At 31.0% G+C, this 16,609-nt stretch overlaps 1 protein-coding gene across 4 annotated transcripts in view; it reads right to left on the bottom strand.

Moving 5' to 3' along the window:
- LOC143062958 (R3H domain-containing protein 1-like) overlaps window positions 1-16,609 on the bottom strand; it is an 89,761-nt gene that overhangs the window by 61,134 nt on the left and 12,018 nt on the right. The window contains exon 1 of one of the 4 annotated variants that reach the window (XM_076234819.1): window positions 15,381-15,402. The exons of the other annotated variants lie outside the window; for them this stretch is intronic. The gene's annotated coding sequence lies outside the window, so the exon portion shown is untranslated. Of the gene's footprint in view, window positions 1-15,380; window positions 15,403-16,609 lie in introns of those variants that run through there. 4 annotated transcript variants of the gene reach the window in all.

The following is a 16,609-nucleotide window of genomic DNA, read 5'->3' as shown; positions in this document are numbered from 1 at the left end:
CTAACTATATAAAAAAGTTTGAATTGCCAGAATTTTTTAATTAAAGGTCTAGAGTAAGGGGTTCAATATACCGCAGGGGGGTCAAAATACCATGGCAAAGTAAAATTTTCAAAATATCTTTTCCATCAAGTTTTATACATACAAACTACTTGTTGGTGTATATTAACTACATATAAGAGTTAAAATTGCCAGAATTTTTTGAATTGTCTAGAGTAAGGGGTTCAATATACCGCAGGGGGGTCAAAATAACATGGCAAAGTAAAATTTTCAAAATATCTTTTCCAGCAAGTTTAATACATACAAACTACTTATTGGTGTATTCTAACTATATAAAAGAGTTCAAATTGCCAGAATTACTGAAATTAAAGGCCTAGAGTAGGGGGTTCAATATACCCCAGGGGGGGTCAAAATACCATGGCAAAGTAAAATTTTCAAAATAACTTTTCCAGCAAGTTTAATACATACAAACTGCTTATTGGTGTATTCTAACTACATAAAAAAGTTAGAATTGCCAGAATTTTTTGAATTAAAGGTCTAGAGTAGCGGGTTCAATATACTGCAGGGGGGTCAAAATACCATGGCAAAGTAAAATTTTCAAAATATCTTTTCCAACAAGTTTAATACATACCTCGCCATGGTATTTTGACCCCCTGTGGTATATTGAACCCCCTACAATAGACCTTGAATTTCAAAAATTCAAGCTATTTTAACTCCTTAACATAGTAATAATACTCCAATAAGTAGTTTGTATGTATTGAACATGATGGAAAAGATGTTTTGAACATTTTACTTTGCCATGGTATTTTGACACCCCTACCATGGTATATTGAAACCCCTACTATAGACCTTGAATTTCAAAAATTCAAGCTATTCTAACTCCTTAACATAGTTATAATACTCCAATAAGAAGTTTGTATGTATTTGATATACTGGAAAAGATATTTTGAAAATTTTACTCAGCCATGATGTTTTGACCCCCCTGCAGTATATTGAACACCCTACTATATTATAAACCTTAAATTTCAAAAATTCAAGCTGTTCTAACTCCTTTACATAGTAATAATACTCCAATAAGTAGTTTGTATGTATTGAACATGATGGAAAAGATGTTTTGAACATTTTACTTTACCATGGTATTTTGACACCCCTACCATGGTATATTGAGCCCCCTACTATAGACCTTGAATTTCAAAAATTCAAGCTATTCCAACTCCTTAACATAGTTATAATACTCCAATAAGAAGTTTGTATGTACTTGATATACTGGAAAAGATATTTTGAAAATTTTACTTAGCCATGGTATTTTGACCCCCCTGCGGTATATTGAACCCCCTACTATAGACCTTGAATTTCAAAAATTCAAGCTATTCTAAAATGTTAGCATAGTTATATCACTCCAATAAGTAGTTTGTATGTATTTGATATACTGGAAAAGATATTTTGAAAATTTTACTTAGCCATGGTATTTTGACCCCCCTGCGGTATATTGAACCCCCTACTATAGACCTTGAATTTCAAAAATTCAAGCTATTCTAACTCCTTAACATAGTTATAATACTCCAATAAGTGGGTGGTATGTGTTAAACATGCTGGAAAAGATATTTTGAAAATTTTGCTTAGCCATGGCATTTTGACCCCCCTGCGGTATATTGAACCCCCTACTATAGACCTTGAATTTCAAAAATTCAAGCTATTCTAAATCCTTAACATAGTTACAATACTCTAGTAAGTAGTTTGTATGTATTTAATATACTGAAAAAGATATTTTGAAAATTTTGCTTAGCCATGGTATTTTGACCCCCCTGCGGTATATTGAACCCCGTACTATAGACCTTGAATTTCAAAAATTCAAGCTATTCTTAATCCTTAACATAGTTACAATACTCCAGTAAGTAGTTTGTATGTATTTAATATACTGAAAAAGATATTTTGAAAATTTTACTAAGCCATGGTATTTTGACCCCCCTGCGGTATATTGAACCCCCTACTATAGACCTTGAATTTCAAAAATTCAAGCTATTCTAACTCCTTAACATAGTTATAATACTCCAATAAGTAGTTTGTATGTATTTGATATACTGGAAAAGATATTTTGAAAATTTTACTTAGCCATGGTATTTTGAACCCCCTGCAGTATATTGAACCCCCTACTATAGACCTTGAATTTCAAAAATTCAAGCTATTCTAAAATGTTAGCATAGTTATATTACTCCAGTAAGTAGTTTGTATGTATATAATATACTGGACAAGATATTTTGAAAATTTTACTTAGCCATGGTATTTTGACCCCCCTGCGGTATATTGAACCCCCTACTATAGACCTTGAATTTCAAAAATTCAAGCTATTCTAAATCCTTAACATAGTTATATTACTCCAATAAGTAGTTTGTATGTATTTAATATACTGGAAAAGATATTTTGAAAATTTTACTTAGCCATGGTATTTTGACCCCCCTGCGGTATATTGAACCCCCTACTATAGACCTTGAATTTCAAAAATTCAAGCTATTCTAACTCCTTAACATAGTTATAATACTCCAATAAGTAGTTTGTATGTATTGAACATGACGGAAAAGATGTTTTGAACATTTTACTTTGCCATGGTATTTTGACCCCCCTACCATGGTATATTGAAACCCCTACTATAGACCTTAAATTTTTTTAAATTCTAGACTTTTAACATTGTTATAATACTCCAATAAGTAGTTTGTATGTATTTAATATACTGGAAGATATTTTGAAAACTTTACTCAGCCATGATGTTTTGACCCCCCTGCAGTATATTGAACACCCTACTATATTATAAACCTTAAATTTCAAAAATTCAAGCTATTCTAACTCCTTTACATAGTTATAATACTTCAATAAGTAGTTTGTATGTATTTAATATACTGGAAAAGATATTTTGAAAATTTTACTTAGCCATGGTATTTTGACCCCCCTGCGGTATATTGAACCCCCTACTATAGACCTTGAATTTCAAAAATTCAAGCTATTCCAACTCCTTAACATAGTTATAATACTCCAATAAGAAGTTTGTATGAACTTGATATACTGGAAAAGATATTTTGAAAATTTTACTTAGCCATGGTATTTTGACCCCCCTGCGGTATATTGAACCCCCTACTATAGACCTTGAATTTCAAAAATTCAAGCTATTCTAAAATGTTAGCATAGTTATATCACTCCAATAAGTAGTTTGTATGCATTTAATATACTGGAAAAGATATTTTGAAAATTTTACTTAGCCATGGTATTTTGACCCCCCTGCGGTATATTGAACCCCCTACTATAGACCTTGAATTTCAAAAATTCAAGCCATTCTAACTCCTTAACATAGTTATAATACTCCAATAAGTAGTTTGTATGTATTTGATATACTGGAAAAGATATTTTGAAAATTTTACTTAGCCATGGTATTTTGAACCCCCTGCAGTATATTGAACCCCCTACTATAGACCTTGAATTTCAAAAATTCAAGCTATTCTAAAATGTTAGCATAGTTATATTACTCCAGTAAGTAGTTTGTATGTATATAATATACTGGACAAGATATTTTGAAAATTTTACTTAGCCATGGTATTTTGACCCCCCTGCGGTATATTGAACCCCCTACTATAGACCTTGAATTTCAAAAATTCAAGCTATTCTAAATCCTTAACATAGTTATATTACTCCAATAAGTAGTTTGTATGTATTTAATATACTGGAAAAGATATTTTGAAAATTTTGCTTAGCCATGGTATTTTGACCCCCCTGCGGTATATTGAACCCCCTACTATAGACCTTGAATTTCAAAAATTCAAGCTATTCTAACTCCTTAACATAGTTATAATACTCCAATAAGTAGTTTGTATGTATTTAATATACTGGAAAAGATATTTTGAAAATTTTACTTAGCCATGGTATATTGAACCCCCTACTATAGACCTTGAATTTCAAAAATTCAAGCTATTCTAAAATGTTAGCATAGTTATATTACTCCAATAAGTAGTTTGTATGTATTTAATATACTGGACAAGATATTTTGAAAATTTTACTTAGCCATGGTATTTTGACCCCCCTGCGGTATATTGAACCCTCTACTATAGACCTTGAATTTCAAAAATTCAAGCTATTCTAACTCCTTAACATAGTTATAATACTCCAATAAGTGGGTTGTATGTGTTAAACATGCTGGAAAAGATATTTTGAAAATTTTGCTTAGCCATGGTATTTTGACCCCCCTGCGGTATATTGAACCCCCTACTATAGACCTTGAATTTCAAAAATTCAAGCTATTCTAACTCCTTAACATAGTTATAATACTCCAATAAGTGGTTTGTATGTATTTAATATACTGAAAAAGATATTTTGAAAATTTTACTTAGCCATGGTATTTTGAACCCCCTACTATAGACCTTGAATTTCAAAAATTCAAGCTATTCTAACTCCTTAACATAGTTATAATACTCCAATAAGTAGTTTGTATGTATTTGATATACTGGAAAAGATATTTTGAAAATTTTGCTTAGCCATGGTATTTTGAACCCCCTGCGGTATATTGAACCCCCTACTATAGACCTTGAATTTCAAAAATTCAAGCTATTCTAAAATGTTAGCATAGTTATATTACTCCAATAAGTAGTTTGTATGTATTTAATATACTGGACAAGATATTTTGAAAATTTTACTTAGCCATGGTATTTTGACCCCCCTGCGGTATATTGAACCCTCTACTATAGACCTTGAATTTCAAAAATTCAAGCTATTCTAACTCCTTAACATAGTTATAATACTCCAATAAGTGGGTTGTATGTGTTAAACATGCTGGAAAAGATATTTTGAAAATTTTGCTTAGCCATGGTATTTTGACCCCCCTGCGGTATATTGAACCCCCTACTATAGACCTTGAATTTCAAAAATTCAAGCTATTCTAACTCCTTAACATAGTTATAATACTCCAATAAGTGGTTTGTATGTGTTAAACATGCTGGAAAAGATATTTTGAAAATTTTGCTTAGCCATGGTATTTTGACCCCCCTGCGGTATATTGAACCCCCTATTTAAAACCACAAATTAAAAAAAAATGATAGCCAATAAATTGTAAATTAGATTATCTGCAATACTATTTATCAAAAACAGGGGGGTTCAATATACCGCAGGGGGGTTCAAAATACCATATGTGAAAAATGACCCCGGGGTCAAAATACCATGCGGTATAATGACCCCGGGGTCATTTTACCGCATGGTATTTTGACCCCGGGTTCACTTTTTAGGGGGTTCAAAATACCATATGACACCGGTTTGAATTTCGACTTCAGAATCGAAAGAAACGTATGCGATGACTGAGAAAATTACGATTTTGAGTCATTAAAATCATTTTATTCTTAAACTGTTGCCTTCCCTTAATTTCTGATCGATTTTAGGAAAATGGTAGGATAAATCATGAAGTAAACACGATGCAACAGTTAAACAAGTTCGTTGATTCTTCGAGTAGGAGCATACTAATGCAGTCATGAGATTTTGACAATCTGTTTTTGAAAAGGGGCACCAACTTTTAAGTTATATGAAAATGACCGAAATTAGGTGAAAAAATTTCCGGATCCTTGATACAGCAACATGTTTATATATAGGCTTTATCTTTTTCATTCTTGCAGCAGATTTCTTAGTGTTTAGATGTACATTTAATCATACATCTCAATAAAGAAGATTTATTGTTTTTTAATCTACTTTTCCAGAATGTTTATTTAATTTTTTGAGCTTCTTGTAACAAACAGAATGATTTAATCAGTTAATTGTTTGAAATGCCACAGAAAACTTTGTGTGATTTGTGGAGTGTTCTGATATATACAGGTGAGAATAATCCATAAATGTCTACCACAACAATTCACCATATTGTTATAAGAATATAAATTCTTGCTTTTATATAGATTTTATGAAAAATATTATACTTCTTAAATCGTTTAACAAGACAGCTGTCTATAAGAATAGTGAAGAAAACTTTCTCAGTTGAAAAACATGTGTCTGGTTCCATTGTTATCGTTTTGTCCACTTATAATGTTTAAACCTTAGTAAAGACACTAGAACGTAAGCATGTAAAGTGCAATAAAACTGGTGCAATGGGGATTAAGGGGGAGATAATCTGGTACAAAAATTAATTTCTATTCTTATTATTTGCACTCTGAAATATCATATCCCCCTTCTTGAACCTTAAACATGTATCTTAATATTTGAACTACTGACCAATCTTCTATTAGGAGCTGGCTCTCCTTTAGGTAATAATGTAGGAAGCTTATCAATCTAATACAAATTAAAAAAAAATAACAAATAACAAAGAAAGTCAAACAAAAAGGTTTCAGCATATCATATTTGGTCCAATGTGGAATCATTGCCTTGTGATCCAATAATTCCTGATTTGAAGATAAATTGTAAAATTGAGAATGCAAATGGGGAATGTGTCAAAGAGACAACAACCCGACCATAGAAAAAACAACAGCAGAAGGTCACCAACAGGTCTTTTTTATGTAAATTTACTTGATTTTGAGGCTTTAACAGATTTAAAAGAAATTAATACTTGTTAGAATATTTAAAATCAAGTTTATCTATCATGTCTTTTATCCATGAATCCAGAAAAAATTGCTACATAACTAACAACACTAAATCCACAGCACTTTAGTAGAAAAGAAAATACCTTCAAGTTGTTAAATGTCTAGTATAATAAACACACACACACATATATACTAGTAACAACTGAAATTATTTTTTTTCAATCAAAGTACAACATTTCTTTAAAAAAAAAAAAAATAGTTACGTTCTAAAAAAATTACCTTTTAGTTTTAATATCCATTAATGAACTTAAATCAGATGTACTGCTTTAATATTTAATGATGTCAAACTATTTTTATGACCAAATATATGTTCAACAAGCATAAGATATGTCAATCATAAGACTATCTTGTCAATTTTAAACAAATGTTTTAACAATTACAACCAAAACTACATATATTTGTAACTCCTTCATTCAAATGGTTTTAAAGAAATTTTTCAAAATGTCGATTATTGTACATGTCCCACTTTTTCATGAGAAATAAAATTGAATGTTTAAAGACATGTAAATTTCTAATTGTTCTGACTACCCTAGAAATAAAATATATATCTTATATTTTTTACTATGGAAAAACAGCACACAAATGATCAAGCTATCAGTGAAGGGACTGGGTAAAAAAGTCATATACATCTAGGCTTCTGTCAGAGATGGTTAAAAAGACACAAAGTAAGACCTTTTATTGCATAGCAATATAATATTCCCCACAGAAAGTAACCAACGACAAAATCTTAGTTTAAACCAATTTTTACTGTCAAATATTATATTGCTATACAATAAAAGGGTTATTGCATGAATATTGGGGAATATTCTCCCTCGTAGAACATATATTGCACTCGCAAGCTTGTCCAATATAAAATTCTACTCGGGACAATATTCCCCAATATTCATGCAATAACCCTATAGTACAATATCCCCCTACTCCTCCTCATGACAGTGATTAATATTAAAGTAATTTACTGATGAAATAATACACCAGCTATCAACCTATCAAAATTCAGAAAACTGAGATTTTTTTTACCATGATCTTGGATTTTACTAATAACTTTAACAGAATGAGCTCAATTTGTAAAATAAATCGTAGTTTTCGAATCCTCTTTGATCAAATTGCAATGCCCCACAAAGGCTCATATTAGGATGTATATAGAATACTATATAGAAGTATCCCAGAAACAGGACATTTATCATGCCAAGGAAACACTCAAAACCTATTAGCAAAATCAACAAACACCCACACTCTGTCAGGAAGAAAAAAACACATGAATGAGCCCACTATCCTATATTTTATTGATGGTAAATCTAACATAACATATTTTCTTAGATTTATTGAATTTGAAAAAAACACAATAAACTCTACACCTACAACTTACTTTGAAAACTTTTTATTGGCTCCGCCAATTCAATATTTATTAGTCGTTTTTATTTCATTTAAATTAATTTGAAAACATAAATTTTTTACTTGTCATGCATGAGAAATCTGTGAGATCTACATCCAAATTATTATATCATCTCTGAATCATTTACCTGTCAAACTTATATCAGTTCAATATTTATCACTACAGTAAGTTCAGAAATTATTGGGATGTTTTTATTCTTGTGAAAAATGCAACAGGGTTATAATAACAATAATTTAAACTTGCAAATTTGAAATTTTGTACATCAGGATTTTTCTCTATATCGCAAATCGCAAATAGACTTAAATGACAAAATCACAATAATAAATGCATGCAATAATTATTGAATTTACAGTATCTTTTCTGGGATCAGTTATTTCCCAAAAAATAAAGTTTTTTTTCCAAATACAACTGTTCTAGAACTTTGGAGAAGCGGATTTAGAGGGTGTTTTTAGGGGGCCCGGGCTTCCCCTTTTGTTGGAAAAATTTGTTTGATTATATAGGGAATCATTGAAGCATGACTGGAGCGTGCCACCTCTTAGAAGATCAATGGGCACCTCTTAAGACAATTTCTGGATCCGCCACTGCTTGGTTCATGTAAAATCAATTACTGATAAGTCAAATGCATTACATGGATTATGCTTTCTTGATTTCCAGGAACACAATGTGTAAAAAATTAAGATGTCAGAACAAGAAAAATTAACAATAACTTTCAAGACCCCTTCCCCAAATCAAATGGCCCCTCCATGTTCACTTTGAGGTCACCGAGTCATAACAATATTGTAAACCAAAAAAACATTTTGTAGATCTCAATTAGCCTCTTTGTCCATTTTGCTGCTTACAGTTTCCCTCTATCCATTAGCTTTCAAGATAATTTCCAAATAAATGGGTGTAAAAAAGTTATTCTTATATAGCACTATCTCCAATAAGCAGACAATAAACAGTTTTGGTCATGTGACCTACTTTTCTTGGCTAATCATCCTTTTTTGCTGTTTACGGTTTGTAAGAGGATTCCTATAGGAAACTATTGATAAGATTTTGTAGTCAAAAAGGCATTTTAACAAATTTATTTATAGTGTATTTGGAAACAAGTTATTGCAACTTATATTAATCCCTTTCCACTTTGCTGGTGCAAGTGCTGCCACAAGGCAGCATTAGCCTGCTCTTTTTTCCAAATCTACAAGGGTGTCTGTAACATGCAAGAGAAATGGCTCTCTCTTAACACAGATCTGCCTTTTATCATTCCCTTCAAACAGACTATCATCATTCTCAAGACCATACACCCAAATGGTGTCCAGGGAGAGCCGAAAAATTAAGTCCATGAATTTTTCTCCCTGGAACAGGATCAAACCAGGAACCTTTGTTTTAATAATTTGATGTGCTAACCACTACACCACAGCTCTCCTGAAGAATTCAATTAAATTAAATTAAAATGTAAAATATACAGTCATACAAATTTTCAACAAAGAATCAAAGGGAAATAACCCAGTCAAATCTCTTTTAACATTTTTTCACATACACTACTAAATTGATTAATCTCCTAAGAGCAGTTTGGTAAAATTTCTAACCAGTTGTTCAATTTGATATCATGGAGAGAAATTGAAATTGGGTTTCAATTTTAAAAGAGCAGAAGACAGAAGACAGAAAACAGCTGATTTTATTTTACAGAAAAAAACATTCCAACCTTGTTACCCTCTGGCAATGTGCAAGAATTATTTTGTGCATTCATAAATATATTTCTGGATAACAGGACAATATAAATGTGAGATAAATTACGCAATTTCATAATTCTGCAACCAATTAATGTGATTGGAATACAATAACAATAAATGCAAATATAATCCTGTCACATTTTTCACAAAAATAAAAATCTCACAAAAAATTTCTGAATCAGTTTTTTTTCTCCCATTAATTAACATTTAAAATTCATCATCCTTCCCTCTATCTTTCCATAAACCCTACCATCACATCAAGATGATCCAAAAAGTTTTTATTGATTTCTCTTATAAATATATATATATAAATTTTATTACTGGCCATAATCAAGACTATAAAGTTATATTAGTCTAAACCTATGTGTGATTTATTGTCTGAATATAGTCCTGTCAATCATCAATCAGATTTAACCTTTAACATCTTTGCAATTATTCTTAGTCAATAACAACATATCAATTAATATTATATCTCATATCCTATTCCATTCATTTGATGAGAAATTATAGTTGTTCAATAATGTATAACTAACAGTAAGATGTCTTGTACTGTATAAATACTACTACTAAGAGACTATTGAGTGAGGGACCTGATTTTACGTACCCTTTATGGCCTTATTTGTCTTTCATTTACAATCTTTTTTTCCAACAAGTGCATATTCTTTCTCAGTCATGGATTTAGAAAGGGGCGCACTTGGTACCCCCCCCCCCCCCAAAAAAAAAATAAAATAAATTGAATTATGCAAATAAGATAATTTTAATTTAAAATATTGTCCTCTAACTCCTAATTCCCAGGTGTGCCTTCCCCTTCCCCTGTAAAATCAAATCCTGGATCCACATTTGATACTTATATACACAATAAACCAAGTTGTATAAGAAAAAAAATAATTGGATTACACAAAGTAAATGACCTTGAACTTTGAGGTAAGGGTTCAAATCTTAAAGGCAGAGGCGGACAATCATACTACATCTGTATTTCAAAGCAGTACTCAACATATAGAAGGGACATGATGTCAAATCATATTTACACAATCCTGCAAGGTTAAAAGACACTGTTAGCAACTTGACCATCAATATAGAGATTTCAAAATTGTTTGCTTTAATCTTGTTGTGTTATTGAACAGTAATACAAAGTATCGACATCAATTAACTCCAAGCAGTACTTCAAATATAAAGAGGAATTAATCCTTCAATCTTTATCAAACTATGGTTGAGACCTTCACCGTAAAGCCAAAACTTTCAAATTCATCAACTTGGAATCATGACAAACCTTTCTTGAGGCAGTGAACAATAAAGCATAGAAATAAAATTAAAACTCTAAGCCATACTCAAGACAGATACAAACTCTTATAAACATTAATCGGTTCTAGTGCAGGATGTTATGGGTCAAACCTAGCAGGGTCAAAGCAAAGATTTGAAAAATTGTTAATTGCTGCTTCTCAGCTAAAGATGCTGCATTTAGGAGTATGGGTAAATACTGGTTGTCTTGGAGTCCTAAAAATTAGAGTAAGGTGATATGTCTTCCTGCCAACTGTTACCTTGTGGATATATCAAATATCTTTCTACCAATGGCTACATACATATTTATAGAGAGAGCTGGATAGAGTGCAGGCGGTGTTGTCTCAATATCCTAATACTAGCATGAGTTTGAATCCCAGGGAGGGAAGAACAAAAATTTACTTTGCAGATTTAATTTTTTTGTGCAGCTGATATTAAGAGAAGTAATGTCAATCCAGATATTAACACCAGATCAGGATGGATCAAAATACAGTGCATGTTTCAATTGGTAAATGTGTAGGAATATTGTTTTTATTGATAAATGTGTAGGAAACTAGGATTATCATTTCTGGAAATGAATTCTGTAATCTGAACTTTTAATATACATTGAAAAACATTAAAAATGTGGGTTTTGTGTTCTGAGTGCTTCTTGGAATTTTATATTTATTCCATTAATAAAACATAATTTGACTGATGGCAGCCATGACATTTACTGCAATACAAAGGTAGATAATCCTATCTCAAACTTAAACGTCATGTAAACATCTCCCTATATCAGTTGATTGTTACAGTATACTTTAAGTTTTTACACCTGGCTTCTGTAGTAGCAATTTTTTTAGACTAAAATTTATGCAATTTTAAATTTTTGCGATATTTAGAAAAATTCTGTTTGATTCATATAAAACATTCCAAAATGCGAGTTTTAATTATTGTGATTATAACTCTGTCGCATTTTTCACAATAATAAAAACATCGAAATAATTTCTGAATTTACATTATCTTGGAACACATTTAATGTAAAATTTATTTCATTGACAGGGAATTCCATGGATGAAAAATTAACGATGAAGGAACTTTCACCAGGACAAAACTCGCATCTATGGCATGACATGATCAAAAGATTTAAATATTTCTTTCCTTCATTTCTATGTAAGGAATGGGGAACAGACTGATATATTTCTTATTATATTTATTTGATACAAGAATAACCAATAATTTTTCATCCCTATTAATAAGTAAAATCACAAAAATAACAATTCCAATATCAATAAAACAAATTTTGACAATGGCAGGCATCATTTGATGATGGCGGAAGATCATTTAATTTAGGCCATTTAATGGCCAAAAAGATCTCAGATTGGGCCTATGAGGCCGAATTTTCAAGCAGTCATATTCCAAGGAAATTTAATGACCTTTGGGATTCACATGAAAAAACAAAAATTAACAAAGCCTCAAGGGATTAGAACAAAGTTGTTATCAGTTAACTTTTTATATTTCATGGGTAGAAATAAACAATGACTAAAGATGGGGAGGTATATTAATATTCAAATACTTTTATTAAAACATGTGCATGTCTTGTTTACACTTCATTTAATGTGTTTTCCCACAAGGTACAGTCTAAAGTAGGATATGTCAGGAAATTTCCTTTAAAACATGATTCTGCATGGCTCAGAATGTCCTTTTAATATTTTCCTAATTTGATGTACCAGATTTAAAAGCCAAAATACAACATCAGATCTGAAAGAATAATAAACTTATCATGGATAGCAGTCTTAAATTTTATAAGCCAGATACTCCTTACAAAAGATTTATAAGTGAGTTCGGATCAAAAAAGTTTAAAAAAAAAAAAAAGCCAAATAAAGTATGACGTTGAAAAGCATTGTCAGAGGACCCCAAATTCTGAAAGGTTTTACCAAATAAAATACAAAGTTAAAGAGCATTTAGGACCTCAAATCTAAATGGTTTAGCCAAATACAATGAAGGTTATATATTCCTGTAATAATAACAGCATTTTTATGTACATCTAGAAATTCAAACAAGTAATCAGTATGTCACTGTGGTTTTCACTTATGAAAAAAAGATGATAAAAATAATTTCTGATCATGACAATGTGTCTACACCTTCAAAGAAGTAATCAATCAATGAAGTATTAATTAACAGGTAAACTAAGTAGGAAATAGCCAGGTAAAAATAGCTGATTGGCGGGCAAAGTTCTGATTACAAGTAGGTGTAGAAAATAATTATCTTCTGTAGGTAGTGATAAATAAGAAAATCATGAATTGGAAAGAAGTATTTTATGACAATCTCAATATCATTTGAAATGTCAGAAAATGTTGAAACAGCCACCAGGAAAGTCCAAGAACATTTGACATTCAAAAGACAATATAAATGTTCTGATAAAACAAGATTAAAAAAAAATAATAAATTATTAGTTGTTCAAAATGAACAACAACATTTCCCAAGAAAAAAACTGTAAATTCAAGGTGTATAAATTAAAATTTCCTTCATTTACAGTTTACTACAAATATTTTTTAATAATAATATACTGACATTTAGTAAGTTAGCATAAACATGAATTCATAGAAAGAATCGGGCGTATGACATTTGCGCCGATTTTGAAAATTTTCATTCTTTCATTTGCGCCGATTTTATATTTGCTCCTAATTAGATTTACAGGTAAGTTAAAACTTGTACATGTACTGTGCTATACCATTGGTAAAATCTGGTTATAATTGTTTTTCATCCATGTTTAAGTTAATTTTGATTCATATTGTTCTGGAACTTTGTTGTAACTTGATGGTCATATTGCACTTTGAAACGGACCGAGAAGTAAATTCTTAAATCATCGAGGGCCATACATATCGGAAGGTCAGTGTTCTCAAACATAACTACATATCTTACTAATGTACCATAAAATCGTGTAAAGCCAGTTACCACGGATTCTATTGTCAAAACACAGATCGAGCATAACCATGTGGTAAATGTCCGAAAGACAGATGCTAAAGAACTACGGATACAGTCAACTGAACAAGGAAAAAAGTCTGGAGATGTATCTTGTAGGCCTTCTTCCACCTCCCAGTGGTGAGCAGGGGACAACAGTTATATACATGTTGTGATTGACAATTCATTACATTTGTACAAGTGGCAAATGGAAGAGGTCTATAATGATAAATGAAATATAACATGACTTGGATGGAGAGTTCTCTCATTGACACTCTATTCACCTGTAATTTACCTGTAAAAAAATCGGCGCAAATGAAAACAAAAATCGGCGCAAATGAAATGCAGATCGGCGCAAATGCAAAACGCCGAAAGAATCATGATAACATTTGTCATATATAATAAAATTCTACTCATCTGTAGTTAGTGGAAGGTACAGGTAACTATAATAATAGAATTTAGAATGGAAACAGAGAAGGCGTCGAACCTTTGATCAGTAAACAGCCCAAGTTCACAAATGGGTCTTCAAAGCAGCAAGTAGGCAGTGTACATACATATACAAGTGTTTTTTTACAATTAAAAAGTTGTGCTATTTCAAAATGCACTGTTTGCTATTTTACTGACAGATTAAAAAGAACAGTGTTGATGACAGCTCAAAAAATTTACGGGAAACCTTGTCACATATTTATGTGCTTGTCCAGTAAGAAGCTTCATCAGAGATTGACTTTAGTCTTAGCTTTATGTTTTTTGTCCTTTAGGGAATTTGTGTTAATGACAAATCTTTGATAGGCTAACTTAAATCAATTCACAACTTGGCAATTTACGGCTCGTTTAAAACTGTTTTCCGAGATAAAGATGTCTTATGACTTACATTTTTCTACTTTGGTTTAGAGTCTCATCAACATTTACTCAAACAAAACTTTTAAATTTAAAAATCTATAAAAAAAATAAAAAAAAAAAAAAAAAAAAAAATTGTTTTCAAAAGCCTGCCTCACAATGTGAAGTGGTGAACATGCTTTTGCAGACTGTCAAGGACAATATCACATGAATTAATGCACAAATGCAGTCTCTGACTGTCCCTAAACACGGAGGTGGTGTAAACACAGTCAGAAACAGTCAGACAGTCCAAGTTAATGTTGCAGAAGACCTGTGATGTCACTAACAGTTGTAAACAATTTGACAGTTAACTTTGGATACTAGGGCTGACCTTTTATTTTTTAAACTTTAGATCATAATTATTAAGTTAAAAAACATTTACCTGCAAATATTATTTTTCTTTGATTTCAGAATCAGAATAAAACAAAAAGTAGTGAGGTTATTTATTGTAACGTTTAGAAAGAGATCCTAAAACCCTGAAGATGAAAACTTCTGTGTTTTCAATATAGAAATAACATTTTGTCAATATGTAAACGTTGATAAAATAAATTTCTATCAATATATTAAATATAAAAATAAAAATAAAATCTTTACCTTGTCATTGTTAAAACAAATATCCACTGTTATTGCTCACATGACATTCTACAAAGCGCAGTAATTAATTAATCAATCCCAGACAAAAAATTCCAAAGGAATAAAATGGATCTAATAAAAGGTAGTAACTAGGCCAAGATAGTAATCGTTAATTGCACATCACAGTCCTATTCCTTTCTAAAGTGTGTCTGATCAGCTGATGAGAAAACAAGAAAAACACTCAACTAACTAAGATCAATAATTCTTAATAAGCATGCTCAGAACTAATTGACCTGCCATGACCTTTATACCTGACAAGCAGGTGAGAAGGATCTTCTTAAAATTACAAATGCTTGTCACAGGCCATAGGGGTTTTCAATGAAACTGTTTTATTTGACATTAATTTGTTCATGTTTCGAGAAAAACTTGTTATTTTTTCACTATTATAGTATGTTGTGATTAATTATCCATGTATGTACTAATGTTCATGCAACTTTTGACCGATATATAAGAGATATGACCTTGAAAATTATTCCCTAATGCATCTTTCAATAAAAATTTATAGATAATACAATAAAGACATGCAAGGCACATACTGTTATATAATACCATAATTACAAATTTTGCAGTCTCAGTATTAAAACACAAACAACACAGATCATAGCCATTATAGCAAAGTAGTGCAAAGTGGTTTATATCTGATTATTTGTTTTTGATAACAAACTGAAAATAAACAAAATGTTTCGATTCCAACTTAACATTACATTTTAGAGACTTTCCTCTTCTTAGAATATGTTCCACTTATAATTAGACTATAGAGTTTTTCTTTGAAAAGCTACATACAAGTAGCACACACATGTATCAGGTCATATTATGATCTACATGGTCATTTCATAAGGTAAGCACATTCAGCCTGTCGACTTGCAGTGTACAATGATAGATGTATGTTAAAGACAATGTAATGATAATCTGTCATTGGTTATATCAGTAGAACTCTCATATTTGACCCCAGGGTTATTTTTAATACACTGCATAAAACTGTTTACCATCCACAAGAGATGTTTGGTCAATTACGTTTATTTATAAGTTCAGGGTTAGTGTTCCAAAAATATCATGCTGGCATATAAAATGAAGAAATTTTTAGAAAATACTTATTATAGTTACTAGATAAAAATTCTAGACAAAATTGTATTTATCAAATATGGTGCCAATGAAAGTCACTGAAAAAACGTATTCTCTCTCTGTTGCTA

This window comes from Mytilus galloprovincialis, chromosome 2 (assembly GCF_965363235.1).
Source record: "Mytilus galloprovincialis chromosome 2, xbMytGall1.hap1.1, whole genome shotgun sequence".
NCBI lineage: Eukaryota > Metazoa > Mollusca > Bivalvia > Mytilida > Mytilidae > Mytilus > Mytilus galloprovincialis.
This window is presented reverse-complemented; position numbering and strand designations above follow the sequence as displayed.